Here is a 13536-nt window from a genome sequence, read left to right as displayed (position 1 = left end):
TGATGAAGGAGCAGTGCTCCGAAAGCCAACGTTTACAATTAAACCTGTTGGACTATAACCTGGTGTTGTGTGATTTTTGACTGTGTACACCCCAGTCCAACACCGGCATCTCCAAATCATCACAGGACTATTAATTCAAAGCCCGAGATAATGTCCTGGGGACCAGGGTTCAAATCCCACCATGGTAGCTGAATTCAATAAAAATGAGGGATCAAGAATCTAATGATGGGGCTCTATTCTGGTGCATTGGTAGTGACCTTTCCCCTGCACTTAGAGAACCAGCTTCAAAAACCACCTGTAACAGAGGTGTGTTGTAACATCTCTGAACAGGTTGATTAGAAAAGTAGGTTAATTTTTTAAGTAGCCTAATAATGAGGGCCCTCTTGTGGCATGGTGGTATTGTTCCTATCTCTGCACTGGGAGGCCTAGGTTCAAGACCCACCATGTCCCGAATAGAAGCTGAATAACCAGGAAATAGGAAGAGTCATTCAAGGAGAAAGATTGAGTTGTGAATGGCAGAGCTCAGCTGCATTGCATGCTGCAAGGCAGATAGAGGAGATGCAAACTAGATACACAATACCAATGTTGACTGTGAAGATCAAGATGTCAGGAGACTTTGTCAGGAGATCAACTGCAGCCTGTTTTTATATCCTTTGTGTTCCCTTTTGCTGCTGGTGAATAAAAACTCATGTTTGGAGATGACCAATTGCTTTCATGGATGTGATGCTCCACTACTGGATAATGAGAAGATATGGATGACCACTGAATATCAATGAAAGAGTATCAAGGACTCAGAGAGTGTCTTCATGTAATGTATCGAGAACAGGTAAACTGTGGGGTTTGGTGGTTAAACAGTGACTAGTTCAAGAGAGGAGGCTTGTATGTGCATGGGATGCTAGCCCCATACTGACTCGTGTACCGTAACCAGTGTGGAAGTGTGGCAGCTGTGCCATGACGCTGCTGGAGAGGGGCAACACCAGATTGCCAAAGTTCATCCAGGTGTACAGCGTCCTCTCAAAACAATTGATGCAAGGGATGCCAGTCTTTCAGCAAATATCTGCTGCGTGGGAAGATGTTCTGGGAATGATGTTTGGTACTTGAAGATAAAATTGGACATAAGATCATTAGGTGCATTTTCTAAGATACACCGAGAAAGCTCCCTGGGTCTCACAGACAAGAGTCCCTTCCCTGAAGCTTATTGTGACTTGGTCTTAGCCAACTCAGATGTAAAATTCAGCCCATAGCGTGGATTTTGTCTTTACTGACACTATTGTGTACTACACTCACATAGCTAACTGACTGAAAATACTACGTTAAATCCAAGTCAGCGAGAGTGACTGAAGGCAAGGCAAATACCTTTATACCAGAGTACCATGTGTCATGATGTCATGTGGTTGCCCAGTCTGGAATCTATGCCATAACACAACTGTTATCTTTCAAGTAATTATGTATTCAACAGCAAAAGGCAAGTATTGTGGGAATGATCGATGGTTATTAACTAGAAATTATTGCTGAAACGTACCTGTCGGGGGAAGCTCGAGACAGTGTTATAGTAATGGCTCTAGGTAATGCAATATAAGTACATACCCAAGAAAAATAAATGTTAGCTAAATAATTTGTCCCCAGTGTAGATGAGTAAAGCAATGAGAAAGAAAATAAAACTAAGAGACAGAATGCTGACATTCTTTCAACAATTTTCAACCAAAAATTGTAAAGTGGATGATCCATTGCAGCCTCCCCTTGATGCCTCAAACATTCCACCAATCTACAGCCAATTTCAATCACACCAGTTGGAAATCTGAAATAGCTTAGTGACAAAACATAGGTTTTTATGACGAAATCTGAATTAGTCACAGATATTAATTTTGGTCGTGCATTCAGCAACACTGACATGTATCCAAAAATTGGAAAATTACTAATGGATATCCTGCCCATAAAAAAGCAGGACAAATTCAACCTGACAATTTAACACCCTATGAGGCAGTACTTAGTCACCAACAGTGTCCTCAGTAATGCTTAATTCCAAGCTTCAGCAAGGCTGCTGAACTCCAGAACTCATTAGAACCTTGGCTCAAATATTGCTTCATGTCCTGAATTTCAGACAATAGAGTCACTGCACTGAACATTAAAGTGGTCTTGAACTGAATGGGGCACAAAGGGACCCTCATGGGGAGCAGGAAGAAGTGCTCTCCTGGCTGTCGTCATTTCGGATAGATAGGAAAATGGGTGGGGTCATTGGCATCCAAATATATTGATGCTCCCAAATATTAAGGCAGGACTACATCAAGTTAGTGTCTGAAAACCACCAACTTCAATGGCTTCATCAAGGCATTTTTCCTTCGTCATCAAGTTACAAATAGTGATACTTACTAATGATTGTTCAATGTTCAGTTTCATGCACAGCGTCTCAGATCATGAAACAGTCTCTATTCACCCACAGCAAGACAAGATGCAAGCTTGGGCTGATAAATGGCCAGTTACATGTCAGTAGAGGGACAGGAGGCTGGAAGAACACAACAAGTGAGGCAGCATCAGGAGGAGACGTTTCAGGTGTAACCCTTCTTCATTACCCCAGCCCAAGTAACATGCAAGTGTCAGGCAATGGATATCTCCAAGAAAAGAGCATCTATATATCTTCCTTGCCATTTAGTGGCATAAATATCAATGAAACCCCGACTACTAATGCCCTGAGGTTAATGATTAGCCATAAATGTTACTAGACCAAGCTTGTAAGTTTTGTTGTTTGAAAGAGCAGTTAAGAGGTTCATTGTTTGTGATGAATGACTTGCCTTCCCACTCCCAAACTCTTCCCACCATCTACTAAGTGCAAATGAAGAACATGATGGAATACATTCAGGTCAAAACACTCAACAGCATCCAGACAAAGTTGTTCAATTAGGCCACCTCATTCATGAATTTTAATACTGATTGTCCCCAAATGGGCACACCATACTCAACGTGCAGACTATTCACAATGTGATCGGCAGCATTTTGCCAAGGCTTCTTTGATAGCACATTGCAAATCTGTGGCCTCTACTGCCTAGGCAGACGAGGGCAGCAATTATATAAAAAAACATGATTGCCTTAAAGTATTTGCAAATGACAAACCACTTGGATTTGGAAATATCTGTCCCTCCATTGTTGTTGCTTCAATATCAAGAACTTTATATTTAACGAGTGGGCAATTGTACCAAAAGAACTGCAATGGTTCAAAGTGGCAACTCACCACCATTTTGTCAAAGGCAATGAAGGATGGATAAATGCTGGCCTAGGCAGTGACATTCACATCCTGTGATCATGTGAAGATAATGTTACTGATAGGGTCTGTGTATAGATCAGGCACATTCGAAATGGATGACCAAACAGGCTCAATGGTGTATTTCTGTTACTGTCTTTGTGTATTCCTGAAAACCTTTGCTGTCTGGCCAGCTGTCTCTCAGGATCCCTAGAAAACAGATGAATCTGCCAGATTCACAGGACAGTGCATTAGTCACGTTCTGAATGCAGGTGGATGTGGTGCATTGACTAATGCCAGCCAAAACACCTCCCGTTGCCTGCAACAACCCTGTAGCAAAGAAACTTATGGCTGCTGTCAATTTAACAGCCACAGGCAAAGCAGTTAAAGTCACCAAGGGCCTCCAAATCAGCTGCTATTAATTGGTACAGCTCAGTCATGATTTCCCTACTGAGTCTGAATCTCCTTAGGCTGTGCTTCTTTGAAACATCCTTATGATTTATTCCAGATCTGTGAACTTTTCCCAAGGCTAAAGCTAGGTCCTGACTACTTTTCCCTCTCCCAGTATTGATGCACCAACATTTCATTTCTTGCTCCAAAATGTGACGGTGCTGCAAAACCTAATTCTTCATTATAATGAGACACAGGTTAATCTTGTGTCAGTAATAAAACATGGTTCCTACATAATGTATTGCTCAGGTTTTGGTAATCTTTTATAACAGACAAATACAAACCTCACTGCTTAACTGTTCTCGCCTGTAATCACCTTAACAAGCTGCATGTTCGAAAAGCAGGAAAGTTTCCTGGTCAATATTTGCCCCTCAAACAGATTTCATTATCTACATCGCACAGCTATTGGCGATACCTTGCCGTGAACAAATTGGCTGAAGATTGCCTTGCACTTCAACAGTGACTACACATCAAAAGTGCTTCATCATCTGTGAAGTGCTTTGAGGTGTTCTCAGGTTGATGAAATTGTTAAATGAATTGAAGTCTTTCTTTGTTTTCCCACCTGGAGATGTTGCTCCATTGAAAGGTGAATTAACTGACACCCTACAAATCTGGAAAAGCATAACAGGTCAGACAGCATCTGAGGAACAGGAGAATCGACATTTTGGGCATAAGCCCTTCATCAGCCTTTCACTCTCAACTCTGATCTTCAGCACCTGCAGTCCTCACTTTCTCCCTTATTACCCGATAAATCTGCCAAATTTATTGTTTTTTTCTAATTTAAATATACTTTTAAGAAAAGGATGAATCCAGACTGCTAAAAATCAATGTACAGAAGCTATGAAATAATTATTTGTGATATAACTAGTTGGTCAATAGAATCCATGCAATAAAAGCTTCCTGGCAGGACTCAAGTGTGGTCTGAATTTGTTAATGGTGATGACATTAATACGCTGAAAACAACATGATTGGGGACATGATCGGGTCTTGAAGAAGAGTAGTATGGAAACATTACTAATAAACTAAAATCAGTATAATGTATTTTAAAATATTTATGTATATTAGAATAAAAACCAATTAGACCTGCTTCTAGACCAGGATAAGATACAAATGCAGCAAATATTGGCCAGGACACCATGGAGAACTTTTAACTACTTTCAAATCTGGGCCATGGAATTTTCAATGCTCGCTTGAAAGAACAGAAAAAACTTTGATCAAGTATTGCTTCTAAAATCTCTTAAATAAGGTCTGTGCTTATGTTGGTATATTCAAATAAATTGTGTTAGACAAATCCACACCTGTTTCTCTGCCAGTGTCTCCTGCCTGCAATATAATCTCCAAATGAATTTGATGCTTTTACAGTCACAGAATCATACAGCACGGAAACAGACCATTCGGTCCAACTAGTCCATGCCGACCATAATTCCAAACTTATCTAGTCCCACCTGCCTGCACTTGGTCCATATCCCCCCAAACATTTCTTATTTAGATACTTACCTAAATGTCCTGTAAATGCTGTAACTGTACCCACATCCACCATTTCCTTAGGAAGTTCATTCCACATACAAACTGTGAAAACTAAATTGTTCCTTATGTCTTTTTCCTCTTACCTTAAAAATATGCCCCATTGTCTTAAAATCCTCCACCATAGGGATTAGACCTTATCTATACCTCTCATTATTTTATAAACTTCTATAAGGTCACCCCTCAACCTCATACGCTCCAGTGATAAAAGTCCCAGCCTCTCCTTATAACTCAAACCGTCCGTTCCCAGCAATATCCTGGTAAATCTCTTCTGAACCTTCTCCAGCTTAATAATACCCTTCCTATAACAAGGAGAGCAGAAATAAACACAGTAAGCCAGAAACGATTAACACCCTGTGCAACCTCAGCATAACGTCCGAAAGCAAACTTAAAAGTCTAAGTAATGAAGGCAAGTGTGATTAATGCCTTCCTAATCACCTTATTTATATGTGATGCAAACTTCAAAGAACTATGTACCTGAACCCCGAGGTCTCTCTGTTCTACAACACTGCCCAAGGCCCTTCCATTAATTGCATAAGTCTTGCCTTTGTTTGTTTTACCGAAATGCAGTACCTTGCATTTACCCAAATTAAACTCCATCTGCATTCTTCAGCCCATTGACCCAATTGATCAAGAGCTCTTTGTAATCTTAGATACCTTTCTTCACTGGTCACTATACCACCAATCCTGTTGTCATCCGCAAACTTACTAAACATGTTTTCTATATTCTTTTCTAAATCATTTATATAAATGACAAACAAAAGTGGACCCAACACTGATGCTCTGGAACACTGCTGGTGACAGGCCTCCAGTCCGAAAAATCACCTTCCACCATCTCTCTCGGAGTCCTGTTGATAAACAAATTTTGTATCCAATTTGCAAGCCCCTCCTGAATCCTATGTGATCTACCTTTATTCGAGGCTGGGTCATTAAGTATATTCAAGGCTGACATGGACAGATTTTTGATCAGGAGGGTCATTAAGAGTGATGGGGATAAGACAGACAAGTAAAGTTGATCTGATCAGATCAGCGACAATCTAATTTGATGATGGAGCAGCTTTGATGGGAGAAATAGCCAACTCCTGGTCCCATAACTTATGATCGTATGTTTATTTACAAACGCAAATATACCAAAGTTGACAAGTTAGATATAGAGAAGATATGATTAGTTTCACAAACATTCAAAATTACCATGTTGGTATTTTTTGGTAATTCTTCAAATTGTCAAGTAGGTGCTGAAGCTCACAAAACTGCTCCACTTGCACCCACACCCACACCCCCACAAGAAACACTGCCATCAGAGGCCATCAGGCACCTGAGTGCCCACTCGGCTGGCTTTTCTTGGGGCAGAGATACCCACTTTGTCTGTAACTGGTGGCATATCAAATGTTGACACTCCCCTTTGAGTCATAGTGCTGCCTCACAGGCTGCTAGTGGTACTGCGATATCTAAGTCCTGGAGCAGTACACAAGCCAGGTGACTGTTTTGGGTGGAGAGGTGTGTTGTAGCATGTGAGAGAGGGGGATGTAATGGGGTTGGAAGCAAGGGTAGCAGTTGGTTGAAGCATCTGTAGTCATGTCATCACTCCGTGTTCCCGATCAAACACAGATTGAGGCCCCCTTCTCCCAGCCCAGCAGGTATCCTACTCCATTTTAGCTATCAGAAAGACTGCTTTGGGCTGTTATTGCCTATTAGGAACAGGGATGACTGCAGCAGTAGTGTGAAGAGCCCCTTAAATAATCATTAACCAAACACTTAAGGGCTTTATTTGTTGGCAAGTTGGGAAGGCTGTTCAGAGTAGGTTTCACAACCAGCACTCAACCTTTGAGGTGGCAGGAAGGGTCAGGTATCTCCCCGTTGCTGACCCGTCTGATTATCTCTACCCATCCCCTTATCTTCTTCATGGTTTCTTATGACAAAAAAGATCCACTCAAACAGTTCATTTTTAAGTTCAACCACCAGTAAAGCAAATTCACTGAGGAGCTTTAAACAATAAAAGATAGTTCAACAGTAATTGCACACACCCACACTGACTGCATGTTGAATGTATATTTATAAGGCCGTGTCACTCGACTTTGCATCAATGACTTGCATTTTTGATGGTGTCCCCGGGCCAACATTCTCCTGCCTGCTCGTGCCAAGCCATTAGGTTGCTTGGTAATGCACAGTGCAAGAACATAGACATTCTCACTGAATGATCCTTTGAACTACACAGGGTAATATCTTACTGGGAAGTAAAGCTGAACTGAGCTTTATTTCCCTCTGAGTAACATAATATTGTTCAGCCTGATTCATTCTATGATCAAGGTAATGGCACTACTGTTAATTCTCACCTTCAATAAATGACATGAAAGAACAGAAAGTCAGTAGCTCTGATTGCAATGGTTAAAGGCGAGCAGATAAGTAAATAAATTACTCCCTACCAAAGATAAGTGGAATATACTTGGAATGGTTGAGCAATGGTTATTAAACTTGCTTCCTCACTTATAAAAATATTCATCATGTTGATTCAATATCACCTTTCAGTGGAAAATATGTTGATAAATTATGATCCATCCTCTGACTGGGTCTATCATCTGATTTCTGTTTTTCCATTTGAGTCTCAGCATCAGTAACAGTGATTGAAGAAGTCATGTAGAAAAATAACTGCAAGGAAGATTGCCTTAAGTACAATGTCTAGATTTTATTCTGTGGGTTGGACTAACCGTAGGGGAAAACAGACTTTAAAGAGACAGCAGATGAGCTTGAGGTGACCGAATGTTTTATGAGGATCATTGTGTATTCTGAACTTCTGCAAGCCTGATGCTAAGCTTCAGTTCTGACCCATCTTGTGACCCATGCCCTGCCATTGTTATGTTCTCTGGGATTCGGGTGCCAAACACTGTACAATGAGATGTGAGTTACATTAATGCACTGCAACACAACTTTAACTGCAACATAGAAAATGAAAGAAAAATTTGTGCAATTCAAGAATACAAATACTGCTTTCATAATGGCCTCAACATTGCATTGTGCAGCACCCATTTTTCAGTCACAGTGTGGACATGTTGGCCTAAAATGATGGGCACGTATATGATCCCATTTAATTTCTGTCCAGTCACTGCTCTGTTACGATGAAATCTAAGGTGCAATATCTCAGGCGTCATGAACTTCCTTATTCTGTCAAAGGGCATTTATCTTTCTTGCGTGTATTATGCTCATGGTACATTCACTAATTCACAAGAGAAGCCAACATCCATTTTAAAATTGCCCTATTGTTAAGAACCTTTTCTCACTGTGCTACTATTGAATGATATAAGCACAGCTGTTCAGCTCCAATAAAGGATTGTGTTCATATAAATGTGTGCTCAAAAGTGGTTTTGAAATTTTTGTGTTTAGAATCAATAACTGAGCTCATTGTAGCTGCTTATTACACGATGCAATTTGTGAGCGAAGTTTATAAGTATGTACACAGTTTATTGTTAATAATTGTGGCAAAATATATCACATGATGCTACAACGTTTATGTACATCAACTTTATATAATGTTATACAGATTGAGGACATTAACTGGAGATTTCATGTGAACTCATATAGATAGACATTAATTGTACCTGTGATGTGTCTGAACTGGAGATGCATGCTTGTGGGACTTCACATCTCAAACAGATGTAAGATTAAGTAAAGGTTTGATCCAGTGTTATCAATCAACAACTGATTTCCCAGAATGGAGCAACCTTCTTAGTAATTAATTTCAACAATTCATCAATGACCTCAGCACCACTTTGCTGCCCTCTTTCAGCCCCACGATCAGGGATTAGAGTGCTCCCTGAATTGCTGATGTTGTGAAGTGTGTTTTAGGATGGACTTGAGTGCACAAACTAGATCTCGAGACATTTCCTCAAACAGCATTCACACTATACAATGATGATGATACAACAGGCATCAGTGCCTTGAACAACCTCTAACAGTTTGACATGCTGAGTCATCATTTTGCATTGATTGGTATCTATGATGAGATAAAGGTTCCAACTGGATGAACCTCAATGATTAGAAATTGAGATTCTAAGTCTGGTAGTCAAAATCGATTTTGAGCAGTACTTCTGGAAAGATAGTCATTCAAGATTTCCAGGCTGAAGAATTTCATCTAAACTGGTTCATGTTTTGGAATTACAGTGAAGAATCATCTTTAATATAAATAATATGAAAATTCAGAAACAACCTATATTTGTAGCTTAAAGAGAACATGTCTGGAGGATTCTGCATCTACTGTTGATCGTCATTTATTTAATCGATTTAGATGCAAGTACAGGAGGCATAGTTTGTAGATGTCATCAAAGTTAATAATCTAGTGAACTGTGAAAAAGGTTATTGAAGAGTACAATAGAATCTTGATCAACTGGGCCAGTGGGCCAAGAATGGCAAATGGAGTTTAATTTAGGTAAAGTGAGGTGTTGAATTACAGTAAGGCGAACCAGGGCCGGACTCACACAGTTAATGGTAGGGCCCTGGGGAGTGTTGTCAAAGAGAGAGACCTAGAAGTACATAGCTCCTTGAAAGTAGCTTCACAAGTAGCAGGGTGGTGAAGAAGGCATTTGGCATACTTGCCTTCATTGTTCAGAGCATTGAGTACAGGAGTTTTGACGTCATGTTACAGCTATTCTATAACATCTTAAAAGGTATTGGTGAGGCCACAGTTAAGAGTATTGCATACAGTTCTGGTCACCCTCCTATAGGAAGGGATGTCATTAGACTGGAATCGGTGCAAAAAATTTTACAAGGCTGCTACCAAGACTCGAAGGTTCAAGTTTGAGGACAGGCTGGACAAACTGGGGTTTTTTTCCCCTGGAGTGTAGGAGGCTGAGAGGTGTCCTTACAGAGGTTTATACACTCCTGAGAGACACATATTAAGTGATTAGAAAGGTCTTTCCTGCAGGAGAGGGGAGTCCAAAACTAAAGGACATTGGTTTAATGTGAGAGAGGAAAGGTGTAAAAAGGACCTGAGAGGCAACTTTTTCACATAGGGAATGATGTGTATAATTGAACAAACTGCCAGAGGATGTGATAGAGGCTTGGGCAATTACAACATTTAAAAGTCTTTTGGACAGGTTCATGGATAGGAAGGTTATAGAGAGATATGGGACAAAGGCAGGCACATGGGACTAGTTCAGTTCAGGAAACTGGGTCAGCATTGATTGGTTGGGCTGAAGAGTGTGTTTCCCTGTTGCATGGCTGTATGACTCTATGACCAATTAAATCAATATTGTCTATTGGATGCTTTCATTGTGACTTATGTCTCTTAATATTCTCCATATTTATCAAATTGCTGTTGTAATCAATTTGCCTGAAATTGATTTGATAAATATTCATTTTAACTGTTAAAAATATAAATAAAAATTTGAACTTTGTTGTTTATCTTGGTGTAAAAGATCAAAGGACAATATTTGTGATAGACATAGGACAGCTGTCAGAGGTAGTGTCTTTACTTAGAGAGTAGTAAGGGCATGAAACAACTTGCCTGCAACAGTAGTAGACTCTCTAACTCCAAGGGCATTTGAATGGTCATTGGATAAACATATGGATGAAGATGGAATAGCTCAGGTTAGATGGGCTTCAGATTGGCTTCACAGGACGGTGCAACACCAAGGGCTGAAGGGCCTGTACTGCGCGGTAATGGTCTTTGTTCTATTTCTCCCTTGACTGACACTGCCAAAATAGAGGATCAGGGTATGCATTAACTTGCAGTATATGTGATCTATCAAATAAAAATTTCTTATTTTTCTCCTTACTTTCAATCATGGAATATGAGCTTCATTGGCATTTAATGATGATTCCTAATCACATTTGAGAAGGGGATAGTGAGTCACCTTCTTGCAATTGTTCCATTGCAAGGGAGTGCAAGGAGAGGTATGCCCAGTGATTAGGGACAGAGTTCCAGGATTTTGCAACAAGACTCCCAGGCAACAGTAAAGGAAAGGTGATATACTGCCAGGTGTTTAGCTTGGAGGGAAAAATGCAGTTGGTGGTACTGTTTCCATGCATCTTCTGCCTTTGTTGTGGACCAGCCCAGAACTTCCAAAACATTTTAAGAAGGTAGCCCAAACTCTAACATTTCTATTTTTTTTAATGCAGATGCGAAATGAATATTCCAGGAGCAATATAGCTGGTCAAACCATTTGGTTTTAAACAAAACAGAATTTATTTACACGTGAACAAAAGAAAACCAAATTTAGAATAATATAATGATTTGAAAACGCAACCGACATGAAACGTAACTTAACCAAAAGCTGTTCCGATTTCCTGCACCATCCCACAGCACACCCCTTAGCAAAAAGGTAAATTCAAACACAGGTTCTTACCAGAGAGAGAGAGAGAGAGACAGACAGACAGACAGAGAGAGAGACAGAGACAGAGAAAGCCAGCCAGAAAACCTCTGTTGAATTTGGGAGCCTTTCTTCCCCAGCAGTTTTCTTTGATCAGCAGTTTCAAACAAACTGCTTGCTAAAACCAAACCAGAAAAAAAAAATCCTGAACTGGAAGAACTGGCCATGCCCTTTCATTGTACAAGTGTTTTTTTAAAATCTTAACAGCCTTTTCAAGTAGATATTTCCAGACGTATCAGATCCTCTGCCTTTATGAAACCTCTTGATAAAAACCAAGGTCAACATAACCCCGTTAATGGCTCATACCTTGCCATTTTGGGTGGTAGAGTTGGCAAATTTGGAAGGTGCTGTGTAAGGAAACTTGGTGAATTCCTGCTGTGTTGCTTGTAGATGGCACAAATTACTGGTGCTGTACATCGGTGATAGAGGGGAATAAATGTTTAAGGCGATGGATAGAATGCCAATCAAGCAGCAGCAGCTCTGCCTTGAATGGGGTTGAGTTTCTTCAATGTCGTTGCAGCATTTTTACAGGCAATTGGAGAGCATTCCACCCCTTGTACCTTGTAGATGGCAGAGATTTTGAGCACTTAGGGAGTGGCTTATTCATCATAACATTTCAAATCTTTGACCTGATTAAATGGTCATATCATTTATGTTGCTAATTCAGTTCAGTCTGTCATCAATGGTAAACTCCAGGATGTTGATTGTGAGATATTCATCAATGGAATGCCATTGAATGTCATGGGGAGATGGGTAGTATCATATCTCCGATGAAAAACACACAAAGTCACAACTTTATTTTTTAAAACAAAGATTTAACAATCTTTATTGAACACTGCTTCTCTTTATTCTTACACCATCTGCCTTCTGTGTAGGTCAACCAGATGCACCCCACAAAATATACAGTGCACCTTACTGTCAGCAGTCCCTGGAATGTCTTCAGGTTCCATTCTTGAATTCATTCTCAAACTGATTTGTACGCAAGTCAGAACATAATTCAGGACAATATAAAAGTAGCCGTTTGTAAGTACAGGAAATGTTCATATGTTGGATCTTTACAACAGCACATCATATGGCATTACATTCATAAGCACAAGTTGGACATTTGTAGATCATATGCCCCCTATACTGCATAATATCTCATACTCAAATCATGAGCAAGACTGCTAGATTCTCTCTTGTTTGACACTTGCATGGTGCAAATGTAAATTGTCACTTCTCAGCTCAAGCCTGAATGTTGTCAAAATTTTGTTGTGTACGTATGGACACCTTCAATAGCTTAAGAGTCACAAATAGTGCTGAACATTGTGTAATCATCAGTGAACATCCATGGTTATGGCCTAATGATGGAAGGAAGCTCAATGAAGCAGCTGAAAATAATTGCTTCTGGGGCACATTTCTAAGGAATCCCTACAGTGATATTCTAGGGCGAAGGGATAGATCACCAAAAACCACAATGAGTTTCCAATGAGGTATGATTCTAGCCAGCAGAGAGATTTTCCCTGAGTCCCATGGACTTCAGTTTTCCTCGGGCTCCTCAATGATATATTCAGCTAAACATGGCCTGAATGTCATGACACCACCACACATCTCTGCTCCTTTTTACATATGGATGTGTTAACTTTATCTTGCTTCTGTGGAAAGGACAAACCTTTTTCCACATTCTTTGGTCAATACCACTGTTATAACTGTCTCAGAATGGCTTGGTTAGGAATATTACAAATTCTTGAGAGCAAGTGGTCAGTACTTTATCTGGAATGATATCAGCTCCCATAGCCTTTGCAATATCCTGTGCTTTCAGTCATTTCTTCATTTCATGTTGAATGAATTGAATTGTTTGAAAATTGGCACCTGCAATGCTGGGGAACTCTGGAGGAGTATGTCAAGGTGGATCATCCAGATGACATTTCTGGCTGAGATGACGACAAAAGCTTCAGAATTATCTTCTGCACTGTTGTGCCAGGA

This window comes from Chiloscyllium punctatum, chromosome 23 (assembly GCF_047496795.1).
Source record: "Chiloscyllium punctatum isolate Juve2018m chromosome 23, sChiPun1.3, whole genome shotgun sequence".
Taxonomy (NCBI): domain Eukaryota; kingdom Metazoa; phylum Chordata; class Chondrichthyes; order Orectolobiformes; family Hemiscylliidae; genus Chiloscyllium; species Chiloscyllium punctatum.
This window is presented reverse-complemented; position numbering follows the sequence as displayed.